At 42.3% G+C, this 16,415-nt stretch overlaps 1 pseudogene; it reads left to right on the top strand.

Annotated features, from left to right (window-relative positions):
* The first annotated feature begins 13,689 nt into the window (after positions 1–13,689).
* Positions 13,690–15,952, top strand: LOC141407493 (mitochondrial nicotinamide adenine dinucleotide transporter SLC25A51-like; annotated as a pseudogene).
* Positions 15,953–16,415: the final 463 nt, after the last annotated feature.

Below are 16,415 nucleotides of genomic sequence, written 5' to 3'. Positions count from 1 at the left end.
GCCCTTCATGGTAAAAACGCTCAATAAATTTGGTATTGATGGAACGTACCTCAAAATAATAAGAGCTATTTATGACAAACCCACAGCCAATATCATACTGAATGGGCAAAAACTGGAAACATTCCCTTTGAAAACTGGCACAAGACAGGGATGCCTTCTCTCACCACTCCTATTCAACATAGTGTTGGAAGTTCTGGCTAGGGCAATCAGGCAAGAGAAAGAAATCAAGGGTATTCAGTTAGGAAAAGAAGAAGTCAAACTGTCCCTGTTTGCAGATGACATGATTGTATATTTAGAAAACCCCATTGTCTCAGCCCAAAATCTCCTTAAGCTGATAAGCAACTTCAGCAAAGTCTCAGGATACAAAATTAATGTGCAAAAATCACAAGCATTCTTAAACACCAGTAACAGACAAACAGAGAGCCAAATCAGGAATGAACTTCCATTCACAACTGCTTCAAAGAGAATCAAATACCTAGGAATCCAACTTACAAGGGATGTAAAGGACCTCTTCAAGGAGAACTACAAACCACTGCTCAGTGAAATAAAAGAGGACACAAACAAATGGAAGAACATACCATGCTCATGGATAGGAAGAATCAATATCGTGAAAATGGCCATACTGCCCAAGGTAATTTATAGATTCAATGCCATCCCCATCAAGCTACCAATGAGTTTCTTCACAGAATTGGAAAAAACTGCTTTAAAGTTCATATGGAACCAAAAAAGAGCCCGCATCTCCAAGACAATCCTAAGTCAAAAGAACAAAGCTGGAGGCATCACACTACCTGACTTCAAACTATACTACAAGGCTACAGTAACCAAAACAGCATGGTACTGGTACCAAAACAGAGATATAGACCAATGGAACAGAACAGAGTCCTCAGAAATAATACCACACATCTACAGCCATCTGATCTTTGACAAACCTGAGAGAAACAAGAAATGGGGAAAGGATTCCCTATTTAATAAATGGTGCTGGGAAAATTGGCTAGCCATAAGTAGAAAGCTGAAACTGGATCCTTTCCTTACTCCTTATACGAAAATTAATTCAAGATGGATTAGAGACTTAAATGTTAGACCTAATACCATAAAAATCCTAGAGGAAAACCTAGGTAGTACCATTCAGGACATAGGCATGGGCAAAGACTTCATGTCTAAAACACCAAAAGCAATGGCAGCAAAAGCCAAAATTGACAAATGGGATCTCATTAAACTAAAGAGCTTCTGCACAGCAAAAGAAACTACCATCAGAGTGAACAGGCAACCTACAGAATGGGAGAAAATTTTTGCAATCTACTCATCTGACAAAGGGCTAATATCCAGAACCTACAAAGAACTCAAACAAATTTACAAGAAAAAAACAAACAATCCCATCAAAAAGTGGGCAAAGGATATGAACAGACATTTCTCAAAAGAAGACATTCATACAGCCAACAGACACATGAAAAAATGCTCATCATCACTGGCCATCAGAGAAATGCAAATCAAAACCACAATGAGATACCATCTCACACCAGTTAGAATGGCGATCATTAAAAAGTCAGGAAACAACAGGTGCTGGAGAGGATGTGGAGAAATAGGAACACTTTTACACTGTTGGTGGGATTGTAAACTAGTTCAACCATTATGGAAAACAGTATGGCGATTCCTCAAGGATCTAGAACTAGATGTACCATATGACCCAGCCATCCCATTACTGGGTATATACCCAAAGGATTATAAATCATGCTGCTATAAAGACACATGCACACGTATGTTTATTGCAGCACTATTCACAATAGCAAAGACTTGGAATCAACCCAAATGTCCATCAGTGACAGATTGGATTAAGAAAATGTGGCACATATACACCATGGAATACTATGCAGCCATAAAAAAGGATGAGTTTGAGTCCTTTGTAGGGACTTGGATGCAGCTGGAATCCATCATTCTTAGCAAACTATTACAAGAACAGAAAACCAAACACCGCATGTTCTCACTCATAGGTGGGAACTGAACAATGAGATCACTTGGACTCAGGAAGCGGAACATCACACACTGGGGCCTATCATGGGGAGGGGGGAGGGGGGAGGGATTGCATTGGGAGTTATACCTGATGTAAATGACGAGTTGATGGGTGCAGCACAGCAACATGGCACAAGTATACATATGTAACAAACCTGCACGTTATGCACATGTACCCTACAACTTAAAGTATAATAATAATAAATAAATTTAAAAAAAAAAAAAAGAGAAAAAAAAATTAAATTTAAGAAAAAAGGTCCTCTGGTGTTCCTGATGTATGCTAAAGCTTGACACCTGTGGATCTACGGCTGAAACTCCTCAATTTTCCTCTCCACGCCACCTCTGAGATGACCAAGGCAAGGTGGCTAGATCCCCAGGACCCTTATGAGAGAGCTCGCTGGAGCAGGCTGGAGGCCGCTGTCCTCAGCCCTCTCCCGATCCTATTTTTATTAATGACTTGGATGGAAGTACTGAGGGCACGCTGATCTCATTAACAGATGACAGAGAGCTGGATGGGATAAAGGAGATGTTGAATGATGACATCAGGGCCCAAAGACACAAAGTGACAGTCCAAATCTATCAAGATGAAACTTAATAGGGGATATTAGTTAGAATTAGATTCCACTTTGAGTGACAGAAAACCCAAAATAGCACTGGCTTATTAAGATAGAAATTTATTTCTCATTCACATAAATGAACTCTGGAAGTCTCAGGCCACAGTCAATGTGGTGGCTCTGTTCCCTGGAGTTCCGGGGATTCAAGCTCCCCATCCAGCTCACTGCTCCACCATTCCTACCATCTCTTCCTCAAGCTGAACATGGAGACATCCACGTTCCAGACAGCACAAAGGAGGAAGGATGGAGAACAGGGTCCATTCTTGCTGATTTTTGAGGGTTCCACATGCTACCGCTATGCTTCTGCGTGTATCCTATTGGCCAAAGCTATGCCTATTGGCACAGTGGTGATGGACACTGAGAATTGTAGTCTTTATTTTTCTAAGCAGCTCAGCTAAAAAAGCTATTACATGGACAAAAGGGAGAACAAATATTGGGACACAATAAGCAGTCTCTGCCAACCAAAGCAAAAATAAAGCCCGTCAGGCTGAGTGTGGTGGTTCATGCATATAATCCCAGCACTGCGGGAGGTCATGGTGAGAGGAGCACTAGAAGCCAGGAATTCAAGAGCAGCCTGAGCAACCTAGCAAGACCCTGTCTACAAAAACAATAAAAATTAGCCAGGTGGCCAGGTGCGATGGCTCACACCTGTTATCCCAGCACTTTGGGAGGCTGAGGCAGGCGGATCACGAGGTCAAGAGATCGAGACCATCCTGGCCAACATACTGAAACCATGTCTCTACTAGAAATACAAAAATTAGCTGGACGTGGTGGTGCACTCCTGTAGTACCAGCTACTTGGGAGGCTGAGGCAGGAGAATCGCTTGAACCCGGGAGGTGAAGGTTGCCGTGAGCCGAGATCACGCCACTGCCCTCCAGCCTGGCGACAGAGTGAGACTTGGAGACTCTGTCTCAAAACCAAAACAAAAAAATTAGCCAGGCATGTTGGCATGCACCTATAGTACCAGCTACTCAGGAAGCTGAAGCAGGAGGATCTCCTGAGCCCAGGAGTTTAAGGCTGCAGTGAGCTACGATCATGCCACTGCACTCCAGCCTGGGCAACAGAGCAAGCAAGATCCTGTCTCAAAGCAATTAAAAACAAATAAACTAAAGCCCTTCATATACTCCCTAAAATGCAAACGCCCCTCCAAGGTTTTGGTGTTAAAGAAGGAGCTAGGGAGTAATAACCACACAAGTAGTCCTCAGCTGTTTCCGTGCGAAGACAGAAAACACAAGCCATACTGGGTTTTAAGGAAAAAGAGAAGACGTGGGATACATAACTGACATTTCCAGAAACAGTAGTAGCTTCAGGAATGTCTCAAATGATGTCAGCAAAATTCGACTCTCTTCCTAGCTCAGCTCCACAGCCTCCCATGCTAGGTTTCTTCCTGGGCTATACATGGTGGCAAGATGGCCATCAGCACGTCCAGGCTCCCATCTCCTGGACCTGTGGTGAGAGCAGGGAGAGAGTCAAGTTCATGCTCCCTTACCCTCACCTCCACTCATTCTTCAGGTCAGCTTCCTCCAGCAAGGTGGTTCTCAACCCTGGCTACGCATTTTTAGATTCCTGATGCCCAGCATCCCCTCCCCAAAACTGTTTTTATTGTTTCATGGTGGGGGACTGTCACTTTAAAAATCTCCCCAGTGATTCTCCGGTGAGTCTCCTGAGCATCCAGGGCAGAGAACACCTGCTCCCACACTGTGGGAAAATGGACACTTTCCCTCTCTGGAGTCACCTCCCAAGATGCTCTCTGTGGAGGTCATGCATCTCCATCAGGTCCTGCCTCACCGTGGCCCCTTCGCTGTACTGCTGGTCACCATGTCACCCCCTGCGCCTCTGTTCCCTTATGGGATTCAGCTTCTCTTTATGGGGCCTGAGGGAGAGAAAGCCAAGGAGGCACCTCTTGATGGTCTTACCTTTCCATCTCTCCAATCACCTGGCTGTCAAGGTTGACTTTCTTTTATTGAAGGACTGGGGAAATTTTAAAAGGGAAATACCAGTAAAAAGAAAAATATTCTACGTTTTGGGACCATCTGCTCATAGTCTATAATGGAAATTGAGGACTAAGACTTGAGGAATGTCGACAATAAAAGCTCCATAGCAAGGATTAACCAATCAGAGAAACCGTGAAGGATTAGCTAGAGAGGCCACAGGAAAGCCACAAGAGCACAGACTTCTGGAAGAAAACAGAGGCTGGAAATGGCCAGAGACTAAGTGGCTTACTGCTTCGTTCTTCTGTCTAGCGACCCTTACCTGTCATCCACACTGATGACTACTTCTTTCAATGAATTATGCAATTCCAAATTTCACATGAAGCTCAAGTTACTACCTTTTGGCAGGGCATAGTGGCTCATGCCACTTTGGGAGGCCAAGGAGGGAGGATTGCTTGAGCCCAGGAGTTTGAGACCAGCCTGGGCAATATAGCAAGACCTCCATCTCAATTTTTTAAAAAGTTACTACCTTTTGACATGCTATGAGTAGATATTCAGATTTCTTTACAATAAAACAGAGGCTCACGAAAGGCTAGATATTAAAAGATAGGGTTCCTCAAATCCCACAAATATTAAATCATATTGTCTGTGGTTCCCAAACTATGTGCTGAGGCACCCTGGGTCACTGTAGTGAAGATGACGGGCCCTGCAGGAGGTTTCAAGCTTTTGAGGGAAACAAGGTGACATCTGCCAGGCACTGTACAAACCATTAAGTTATTTGGACTTTAATAAACCAAAATGTTTATATATATATATATATATATATATATATATATATATATGTGTGTGTGTGTGTGTGTGTGTGTGTGTGTGTGTATGTGTATATATATTACATACACATTTTATATATATATATCTTTTGGCTTAAGGCCCATGCATAAATTACTGAATAACTATAGCTATGAACTGAGAAAGTCTGGGAACTTCTAAAATAGGTAACTGATTGACCACAGCAAGCCAATAGCTCTCTCTCTCTCTTCATCCTACTTGCCATCATTGCAGCTGTCGCCTAAAACTATGATACCCCAAGAGCACAAGTATTGTTTTCCTTTTTACAGCTCTAAGGGAATTGTTCCTGTTCAGAAATCATAAACAACCTATGGGTGAGAGAAATTAGAATTTACAATAGAAATAATCTAAATAACATACTAAATTAAAATATCTTATTTCAAACCATGACACATCTGAAGAAACTGAATTTACGTTCAGAATATTTACATTCAGAATATTTATATCCTTTCACCCAAGCACTTCAGGGTAGGTGTTTTAAAATCAAACAAGGAAATACAACCATGAAGTTATAATCATAGACTATATCCTGTTTATGTCAATTAAATTTGATCAGTCTCACAGCCAAAGAACAAATGTCTAATATGTCTAATTCTGGTTTTATATCGTGTGTGTCAGGATAGTCTTGACTGTGTTTCAGTAAAGTTCCCAAAAGAGAAACACTAAAATATCAGTGGATGAACTGAAAAAAAAAAAAAAAAAAGCCTTATTTCTCACTTACATAAGTCTGCTGTGGTTTAAATGTCTTTCTTCCATTCTGTAGCCATGTCAACTGACACACCTGGCCTTCAGAGTCATGAGTCAAGGAAAGAAAGAGATGCAGGAAGTATTACTAGCTCTTAATTGCCACAGCCTAGGAGTGACACAGGTTACTTCCATTCACAATCCATTGGCCTCAACTCAAATATATTTATTATTACAGCAACTCAAATATATTTTCTAATTCAACTTGTCATGTGGCTATACCGTCTCTGCAAGGGATGCTGGGAAATGTAGGGGAGACCATGGAGACTTGGAGAGCACTATCTCTCCGTGCCACAATCTGCTTAGTTATAGAACAGCAAGAGAGAATATGAATTCAATAATTCATTCATTCATTTACTAGACGATATTTATTGAGGACCTGCTCTGTGTTGGATGCTGTGCTTATGTTCTAGTAAGGAATGATAGACAAGAAACAAGATAGCAAAAAATAAACAAGAAGATAATCACAGATTGTGATGTGCACTCTTAATTAAATTGTTCAACACAGCCTCTCTGCTATAGCGACGTTTTGTCAATGTTTAGATTCTGTGTGGATGCTGATGAATCAACAGTAAGACTATTTGCTATTAACCATACCACCTCCCCTGCCATGACTGGATCTCCATGTTGGAATTCCATCAAATTTTATTTATTGACAAGCAAAGTTTCAAAATATGTTAAACTTAATTTTCAATTGAGGTTAAAAATAGTATGCACATAATAATTTCATCCCAAGAACTGGACTCTATGAGACAAGATGGCAATCCATACGTTACTATGATAACAGAGCAATTCCTGGCTATTGAGATTATATGTAATTTTCTTTTCCTTTTTTCATTTACAGCAACTCAAATATTTTCTAATTCATCTGCAAGAAACGTTGGCTATTTATTAATATAATAATGAAAAATAAAATATATAAAGACTGTCTGTGTGGGTTAAAAGGCTAAATAACTTCTAGGTTATACAAATTATCCCAGGAGAACAAAGGTGTAATTTTTTGAGTTTGCTATTGGGAAAGTCAAGAAAGCAGCCAAATTTGGAACACGTGGGGGTGTTCTCAGGGTTAGGATTGTTTTTCTCTTGTGGGATGGGAAAAGTGGGCTTTCTTGGAGGAGAGAAAAAAGAGATAATAGTATGATGCTCTATGAAGAGGGAATATAGCTGTTCTGGAATAAATCTGAAAAAGTTTTTTACTTCTAAGTGCATGCTGTATAACATCATGAGCCCACAGGGAGGGAGTGTGCCAGTTACCTGCATAACAATGCAATTCAGGGTAAGACCTAAAGATGCTGGAAATCAGCACACTCTGTGAGGTTTGGGGAGAATGCGGGGGAGCCCCATTTGCTGAGGCCCAAGCAACAAGCATGAGAAAGCACAGGATGAGTCCAGAGTCACAGTTCATTTACCCAGTGAGGTCAACGAACACAGGAAGATGACAAGGCTGCCTGGAGATGCTTCTGGGCATTAGAACAAATGACTACAGTAATGGTGATGAGGAGGATGCGCAGTTCTGGAGTCTTAATAGAATGCCAGGAAATGCACTACAGGTGTTATTTGCAATATCTCATTCAAGATATTATTTACAGGTTCATTCATATCTATGTTACAGATTCCACTATTTTAATGTCTTGGCCTGCTCTGTGGGAGCGTTGTCACAGGAGGGTGAGGTGTGGAAGAAGAATACTTCAAGGTTCAGGCAGGTAGCAATTGCCAGGTGCAAAGAGGGAGGAGCCTAGAAAGCGTAGGCAGCAAGCCCATGCAGCAAGCGATATGGAGGTTACATTAATAATAAATATATAAAGTGATCTACTATTTCTGGATGGGAAAAGGTTCTTGATGGGAAATAATTCTTTTTCTTACTCGGGAATTCTCCACTGAATGCTAAGTAAAGACGAAAGAATTAGAATCATAAAAGAAGGCATATGGGGAATGATCCACAACGTGGCAAATCATCCTTGCTCTTTTTTGCTGCATTCCATTAAGTACTTGTTCCATCATCTTCCCATCTTGGGGCACAATTCTGGGACAGTGCAAACATCTTTAAGCCAAAAGTGAGGGCCAGGAAGGAAAATGTTAAGAAGTATCTTGAATGGCTGTTTCTCTAGGCACAGGCAATAGAACATATCTGAAAAGAGAGCCAAAAAACTGTCCATAATCAAACACATTATTTCCACAGCATGGCTGGGTGCAGTGGCTCATGCCTGTAATCCCAGCACTTTGGGAGGCTAAGGCAGGCAGATCACCTGAGGTCAGGAGTTTGAGATCAGCCCGACCAACATGGTGAAACCCCCTCTCTCCTAAAAATACAAAAATTAGCTGGGCATGGCGGCGCATGCCTGTAGTCCAAGCTACTCGGGAGGCTGAGACAAGAGAATCACTTGAACCCAGGAGATGGATGTTGCAGTGAGCTGAGATCACACCACTGCACTCCAGCCTGGGTGACGGAGTGAGACTCCACCTCAAAAAAAAAAAAAAAGATAAGGCATCACAGAAAGTAACAGAACACTTTTCTGGAAGTTTATGCTCTTATGGGTAAAACCAAAGAGGTAATGCATGAGCAACCTGCTTAGGCCCTGGTTTCCTCAAGGACAAAATGGTCTCCAAGAGGCCAACATAAAAATTATGTAATGCTAAAGAATTCTAGCTCTTGGCCTGGCACAGTGGCTCATGCCCATAATCAAGCACTTTGGGAGGCCGAGGCAGGCAGATCACTTGCGCCCAGGAGTTCGAGGTCGGCCTGAGCGACAAAGCAAAACCTTGTCTCTACAAAAAATAAGAGAAAAGTTACCAGGGTGTGTGTGGTGATGCACACCTGTAGTCCCAGCTACAGGGGACTGAGGTGGGAGGACCGCTTGAGCCCAGGCTGAGATAACGCCACTGACTTCAGTCTGGGTGACACAGTGAGACCCTGCCTCAAAAAAAAAAAAAAAAGAAAAGGAAAGGAAAGAAAAATAAAGAAAGAGAGGTCTAGGTCTTTTGAAGTCTTTTTGGCTGCACAGCAGTCCAGCGTGCCCTTCAGTTGTTTCGAATGGCCGCTGGACTTCACCCACACTTTATAATGATCTCCTCTTAAGACAAAGGCTCTGAGGACGGGTACAGTGGCTCATGTCTGTAATCCCAGCATTTTGGGAGGCCAAGGCGGGTGGATCACTTGAGGTCAGGAGTTCCAGACCAGCCTGGCCGACATGACGAAACCCTGTCTCTACTAAAAATATGAAAAGTCAGCCGGGCATGGTGGTGGGCAACTGTAATCCCAACTACTCGGGAGGCTGAGGCAGGAGAATCACTTGAACCCAGGAGGAGGAGCTTGCAGTGAGCTGAGATGGTGCCACCACACTCCAGCTTGGGAGACAGAGGGAGACTCCTTCTCGAAAAAAGACAAAGGCTCTGGAAGCCAACCTTTCTAAAACCAGCTCTAGTGTTTTCTCCCGTAAAAGAAACTGCCTTTTGTCCGTGCAAAAGGGACTTTCCAGCAAGTGGTATCAGAGCCTGAGACAGATGCACAGAGCACCCACATGTGGGGGTGTCATGGCAGCTGTCAGAGGGGTTTTGGAGCCCAAGCAGGGTGGGGAGACTGTCTACCAGAGGGGTGGGGGTGGAGGCAGCATGGAGGGTCAGAGGACTGATGGGATGAGGAGATCTCCATGCTGGGGAGGAGGCAGCAGTGGTCACGCGAGATTGGTTGCATGAAGAAATATTGATAAAATAGGTAAGTACGTTAATGGTAGTAGAACCAGCTTGAACCCTGTGATATCAGTGTGACCTTATGGTTTGGGGGTTTTGTTTTGGTATTTTATTTTTTTTGAGATGGGGCATCAATATGTTGTCAGGGCTGGTCTTAAAGTCCTAGGCTCAAGGAATTCTCCTGCCTCAACCTATTGAGTAGCTGGGATTACAGGCACTCACCACTGTGCCCAGCTTTTTTATGGTTTTTGATAGGTAGGTAGTTAGGTAGGTAGGTATGTAGGTACTTAGGTACATAAATAGAGATGATAGAGATGCTTAGATACAGAAACAAATGTGTGTGTGTGTGTGTGTGTGTGCGCGCACATGTGTGTTCCCTGGCTCTGTCTAGTCAAAGGGCCTGGGAGCAGTGAGCACAGCCCAATGAGCACAGCCCAATTGCAATGAGCCCATCTAGCACCCAGATATTGTTCTTAAATACCATCCATTCTCTCCAAAAGTCAACCCAGGCTTCTTGGAGAAATGGCTATTTCGAAGGCTGAGGCAGGAAAATTATAGGATGACCTGGAAGATCTTGTTGATCCAGAAATCACGGAAATGCTCAAAGACTGATGAGGCATGTCAAAGGGACACAGGAGCCAGTTTGAAGGGGCCCTCAGTGGCCAAGTCTGAGACAATTTGAGTATCAAAATAAATTGTGACAACAACTTATTATAACCCATTGAGTGAAACAGGAAACCGTGGGTCCATGTTTATATAAATAAATTCAAAATTTGGCAAGGAACAGGATATTTACAGTTTCAAAGTGCCTCCCCACAAAACATGTATTAACTAAATAGTGATTGATTACACATGGTTGAAGAGTAACTTTATAATGGAAAGCCTAGCACCACCTTAAATCAAGTAATCAAGTAAACAGCATAATAAATGGGATAAATCAACATTGTGTGCTCCCTGATAGGAGGCAATGAGGAAAACACAGCATTGCTTTCATAATAATCAAATAACTGTCTGTATTCTTCAAAAGTATCAAGGTTATGAAAGTCAAGGAGAGTGGAAGTGTTCCAGAAGGAAAGAGATGACACCTAAATTCAATGCTGGATTCCAAACTTGTCTTGTTTTATTTTTACTATTTAAAACAGTTGGGAAAACTTGACTGGGTCTGAGGATTAGATGGTAGAAATGTATCAGTGTTAGTTTCCTGCCTTGGATGGTTGGGCTATGGTGATATGGGAGAATGTCCTCATTTGAGAAAATGAATATTGAAGTTTTCAGCGGGGTGAGCATTAGTTTGGCAACTTACCCTCAAATGGTTACCAGAAAGAAAGAGTTTTGTTTTGTTTTGTTTTGTTTTGTTTCTGTAGTTGCAACTTTTCAGTCAACTGCTTCAAAATAAAATTTGTATTAAAAAGAAACTACCAGCCGGGGGCCGTGGCTCATACCTGTAATCCCAGCATTTTGGGAGGTTGAAGTGGGAAGATCACTTGAGTCCAGGAGTTCGAGACCAGCCTGAGCAACATGGGGAGACCTCATCTCTACAAAAAATACAAAAATTAGCTGGACATCGTGGCACATGCCTGTAGTCCCAGTTACTCTGAAGGCTGAGGTGGGAGGACCAACTGAGCCCCCAAGTTCAAAGCTACAGTCAGCTGTGATTGCATCACTGTGCTCCACCCCGGGCAACAGAGCAAGACCTTGTCTCAAAAGAAAGAAAGAGAGAAAAGGGAGAGAAAGAGGAAGGAAGGAAGGTCATCAACTAAGGTAAACTGAGGATATCTCTGTTGCTCAAAATCTAAAGTACCTAACAATCGAGGCTGAGATCTTTCCCTTGATTGGCACTCCCAAAATATTATTTAATAATATTACTCCTTTACCTCATAACCTTAACTATTATTCCATACCTCTTATTGTATCCTTTACAAAACATGGTTGACAAAATTAGGGCCCAACACTTGTTTTTGCTTGCCCTGTTTTGAATATCTTTGCTGTCATTTATTTTCCATGTAGAACTGAAGTAGTGTAGCCATAAACATAATCATCCCCTTTGACCTGGGAATTCCATCCCTGAGAATTTTGTCCCAGAAAATAACTCAGAAGAAGACAAAACAAATGCAAATGATCCTCATTACCACATTACTCATGTAATTCCATAGTTTTTCCTGTACTCAAGCACAGCACTACAAGAAATAAAGCAATCCTATTACTGGCCCATCACAAAAGCAAATGGCCCCCAGAAGATGGTGAACATATTTCCTCAGTTTCCATCTAGACATTGTAGAGGGCAACTGTTGCTTTTACCTGGCCAGCATTCATTCCTCTTTCTTCTGGTGACACCACCTTGAGTTTGCTTTGAACAATTACCCCTCTGCCATTGTACACAGGCTACAAGTGACTGTCCAAGAACCCTGAGCTCCCCTGGCCAAGCCCAGCTAAACCAGTGACTGAGGCTAATTTATCCTGAGGGTCTAATGCTGGAGAATGGCCATTAGTTCCTTCCCCCTGGCGCTCTGAAACTTCTCTATTTCTGCTCTAAGTCTAGTTCATGCATTTATTTTTAAATCTTGTGACCTACACATATTTTTTCTTTCCTTTTTTTTTTTTTTTTTTTTTTTTTTTTTGTGGTGGAGGAGACAGGGTCTCACTTTGTCACCCAGGCTGGAGTGCAGTGGTGTGATCATAGTTCACAGCAGCCTCAACCTCCTTGGGCTCAAGCAATCCTCCCACCTCAGCCTCCAGAGTAGCTGGGACCACAGGCACAAGCCACTGTGCCTGGCTAATTTTTTTATTTTTTGTAGAGACGGGGTCTCACTATGTTGCCTAAGCTGGTCTCAAACTCCTGGACTCAAGTGATTCTCCCACCTTGGCCTCCCAAAGTTCTGGGATTATAGGCCTGAGCCACCATGGCCAGCCCCATATTTTTTCAACACTTAAGTTATCTGTATTTGGTTTATTTTTTTGTTTGTTTGTTTTTAAGACAGGGTCTCACTCTCTGTTGCCCAGGCAGGAGTATGATCTTGGCTCACTGCAGCCTCAACCTGCCAAGCTCAAGTGATCCTCCCACCTCAGCCTCTTGAATAGCTGGGACTACAGGCATGCACCATCGTGCCCAGCTAATTTTTGTATTTTTTGTAGAGATGGGAGTCTCCCTACATTGCCCAGGCTGGTCTTAAACCCCTGGGCTCAAGTGATCCCTCCACCTAGGCCTCCAAAATGCTGGGATTATAGGTGTGAGCCACCACACCCAGCCTAGTTTCTATTTTATGAAACCATAAAACCCTCACTGTCCATCCAGATTCTTCCATGAATACGTTTCCAAAATTTTTTTTTCTACATTTTCCCTCCTTCTTTGTCTTTTAAAAAAATGTTTCCTCTTCCTTTCCTCCAGAGTACATGTTTCTTTTTGCATTACCCATAAAGTGAAAGCATCTCCAACCTGACAGAAGTAGCAGGTCCTTACCATGCTTCATGGGGGAAGCATTTGCCTTTGAGATTCTTCAGAGGAGAACAATTACCAGAAAAACAAGCCTTTCTCTTTCTGACATCGACTACCTCTCACAACAAATTTTTAAAGTATTCTACTAACAGTTCTCTTTATTCTGTCTATAAAATATCTTCTCTCACTGAAGGTGAAAAGGGAAAGAAAAAATGGGCGTGAAGGTAAAAGAAAATCCCATCTTGGAAACGGATGCCTGGAGAACAGAAATCTAGTTATCAAAATTGACTCAAGAAGAGAGAACCTAACAGAAGAATAACAATGGAAGAAATTGGGAACATTATTAAAAAGCTATCATCCTGCCAAACTCCAGGCTCAGATGATATTACAGGTTAAAAAAAAAAGTCCTTCATGAAAAAGAAAGCTCTTAAGCGACATGATGGATTCAGAGGCTCATGAAAAGAGGCCACGAATACTAACATCTTCAAAACAAGATGTATCACCTCATATTACAAATGTTGGTGAAATGAAGCATTATTTGTGTGGCTGTTGTGCAGCCTTCAACAATTTCACAATCACATTTCCCATTCAGAATGTGCTCTTTTGACAACAGCTGTATAGCATCAAAACCCGTGATGTAAAACTTCATTTGAGAAGGGATGGATTTCGAAGCTTGTATCGTGGAATCCTTCCCCCTTGATGCAGAAGACAACTATACTTGCACTTATGTTTGGTCTGTATGAGGATTTATCCTGCCTTCTCCACAAGAATATCAGTGCTGCAGAGTTTTGCACCCGTGGTGTGGCAGCAGTGCTTTCAGGGACAACAGAAGCAACTTTCACTCCACTGGAAAGAGTTCAGACATTGCTTCAAGACCACAAGCATCATGACACACTTACCAACACTTATCAGGCTTTCAAGGCACTGAAACGTCACAGAATTGGAGAGTATTATTGAGGCGGCATCATGACAAATTTACCAACATTTACCAAGCTTTCAAGGCACTGAAATGTCATGGAATTGGAGAGTATTTCTGAGGCTTGGTGCCCATTCTTTTCCGGAATGGACTCAGCAATGTCTTGTTTTTCAGCCTTCAAGGTCCCATTAAGGAGCATCTGCCTACTGCAATGACTCGCACTGCTCATTTGGTCAATGATTTTATCTGTGGAGGTCTATTTGGTGCCATGTTGGGATTCTTGTTTTTTCTAATTAATGTTGTAAAGACTTGCATACAGTCTCAGATTGGTGGGGAATTTCAGTCTTTCCCCAAGGTTTTCCAAAAAATCTGGCTGGAATGGGACAGAAAACTGATGATCTTTTCAGAGGTGCCCATCTGAATTACCATCGGTCCCTTATTTCTTGGGACATAATCAGTGCAACTTAAGAGTTCTTGTTAAAGGTTATATGCAAAAAAAAAAAAAAAATCAGCTAAGTGCCATTTATCAACTGAATAGACCTTCTAAGAAGAATGCAGTTTGGACTCTTTCTAATTGGCCAAATACAAGTTGGTGTCATAACTCCAAGCTACAGTGAGTTATGGGCAGAGCTGTTTTCCTTAAGCATCAACAAAACAGAATAAAAAGTTACAATAGGAAAAAAAAATCCCATCTTGCCGCATTTGGAAGAGAGTAAATTAGAAATAATGTAAGTGTCTAAGAGATTGGTACAAGAACATCTACTTACTCAACAAAGCTATTAAAAATAATTATTACAAGCCCAGGCGCGGTGGCTCAAGCCTGTAATCCCAGCACTTTGGGAGGCCGAGGCGGGTGGATCACCAAAGGTCAGGAGTTTAAGACCAACCTGGCCAATATGGTGAAACCCCGTCTCTACTAAAAATACAAAAAATTAGCCAGGCATGGTGGTGGGCGCCTGTAATCCCAGCTACTCAGGAAGCTGAGGCAGGAGAATCACTTCAACCCGGGATGGGGAGGTTGCAGTAAGCCAAGATCGAGCTCCTGCACTCTAACCTGGGCAACAAGAGTGAAACTCCGTCTCAAAAAAATAAAAATAAAAAATAATTATTAAACCATATGCCAGATAGTTATTACACCATAACCAAACAGAACCCCAATACTTACCAAATAGAACACTCGCTATAACAGCAAGAGTTCCCCAAGGAAAAGAAATAAATACAAGATGGAGCATGAAAAATCAGCCATAAGCAAAAATGGCTGCCTTGGTGGCACACTACAAAAACTAAAAACCTCTTATAGAAGGGCAAGAAACTTCCTCATAGAAGAAGGAGACTGCCAAGAGAGCGATTAAAATCCATGAACAAGCGAATTCTTAAACTCTACTAGCTTTCGTTTTATATCTTCCCAGCCCAACTTTGTCCCCACTTTTTCTAGGAACAAATTTGTGCAAGGTAACTGACCTGGACTGGAATCCTCACAGAACCTTCTTCCTGCCTGCTGTGATGGTCTAGGGATGAGCTTGTGACTCAACTAGGGAGATGTTTCTTCTGGAGCCAATAGGAAATCCTGTTACTTCTTTGATTTTAAGCTATACTCATGTAACCTCAGCTTGGTCAGCAGCCATCCCACCTTATGGAGGAGTCTGAGAGAATGATCAGGGATAAGCCAATCCTAGGATGCAGGAGCCGTCCCCAAGTGTCTGCAGCTGCCCTCAGTCTCGCAGCACAGCAGTTCTGTGATACCTTCCATCAAAGCCTCATTTATCCTTAAATTGGATGAGATTCTGTCACAGGTGAGACTCCCACCTGATACCATCATCCACCTAAACAAACAGTGGCCAAATGCATCTCTGGAATCATTGTCATTTCCAGAGTATTTGCATGACTTTTAGTACCCGGTAATTTCAAGCTGGGTGGAGGTCTAAAGTGACTCACGTGCATAGCTAAATGCCTTAGCTAAGCACAGCTAAGACACAATTAAGACACATGCAAGCAAAAATCCAAGGAGCTATTTGGGTCCACACCTAGAAATTCTCTTATAAATTAACCCCCTTTTCTCTTCTTGGGCCGTGCAAAACCACAATATCTTCAGAATCTTGCCTACACAAATGGCGTTTATACTACCATACAGAAATCATTTATTATGTTTAAAAGATGATGTATTGGCCAAGCGCAGTGGCTCACACCTGTAATCCCAGCACTTTGGGAGGCTGAGGCGGGTGGTTCATTTGAGC

The sequence above is a fragment of the Macaca fascicularis genome, chromosome 8, assembly GCF_037993035.2.
Source record: "Macaca fascicularis isolate 582-1 chromosome 8, T2T-MFA8v1.1".
Lineage (NCBI taxonomy): Eukaryota > Metazoa > Chordata > Mammalia > Primates > Cercopithecidae > Macaca > Macaca fascicularis.
The sequence above is the reverse complement of the archived record's forward strand: the minus strand, read 5'-3'. Positions and strand labels throughout refer to the sequence as shown.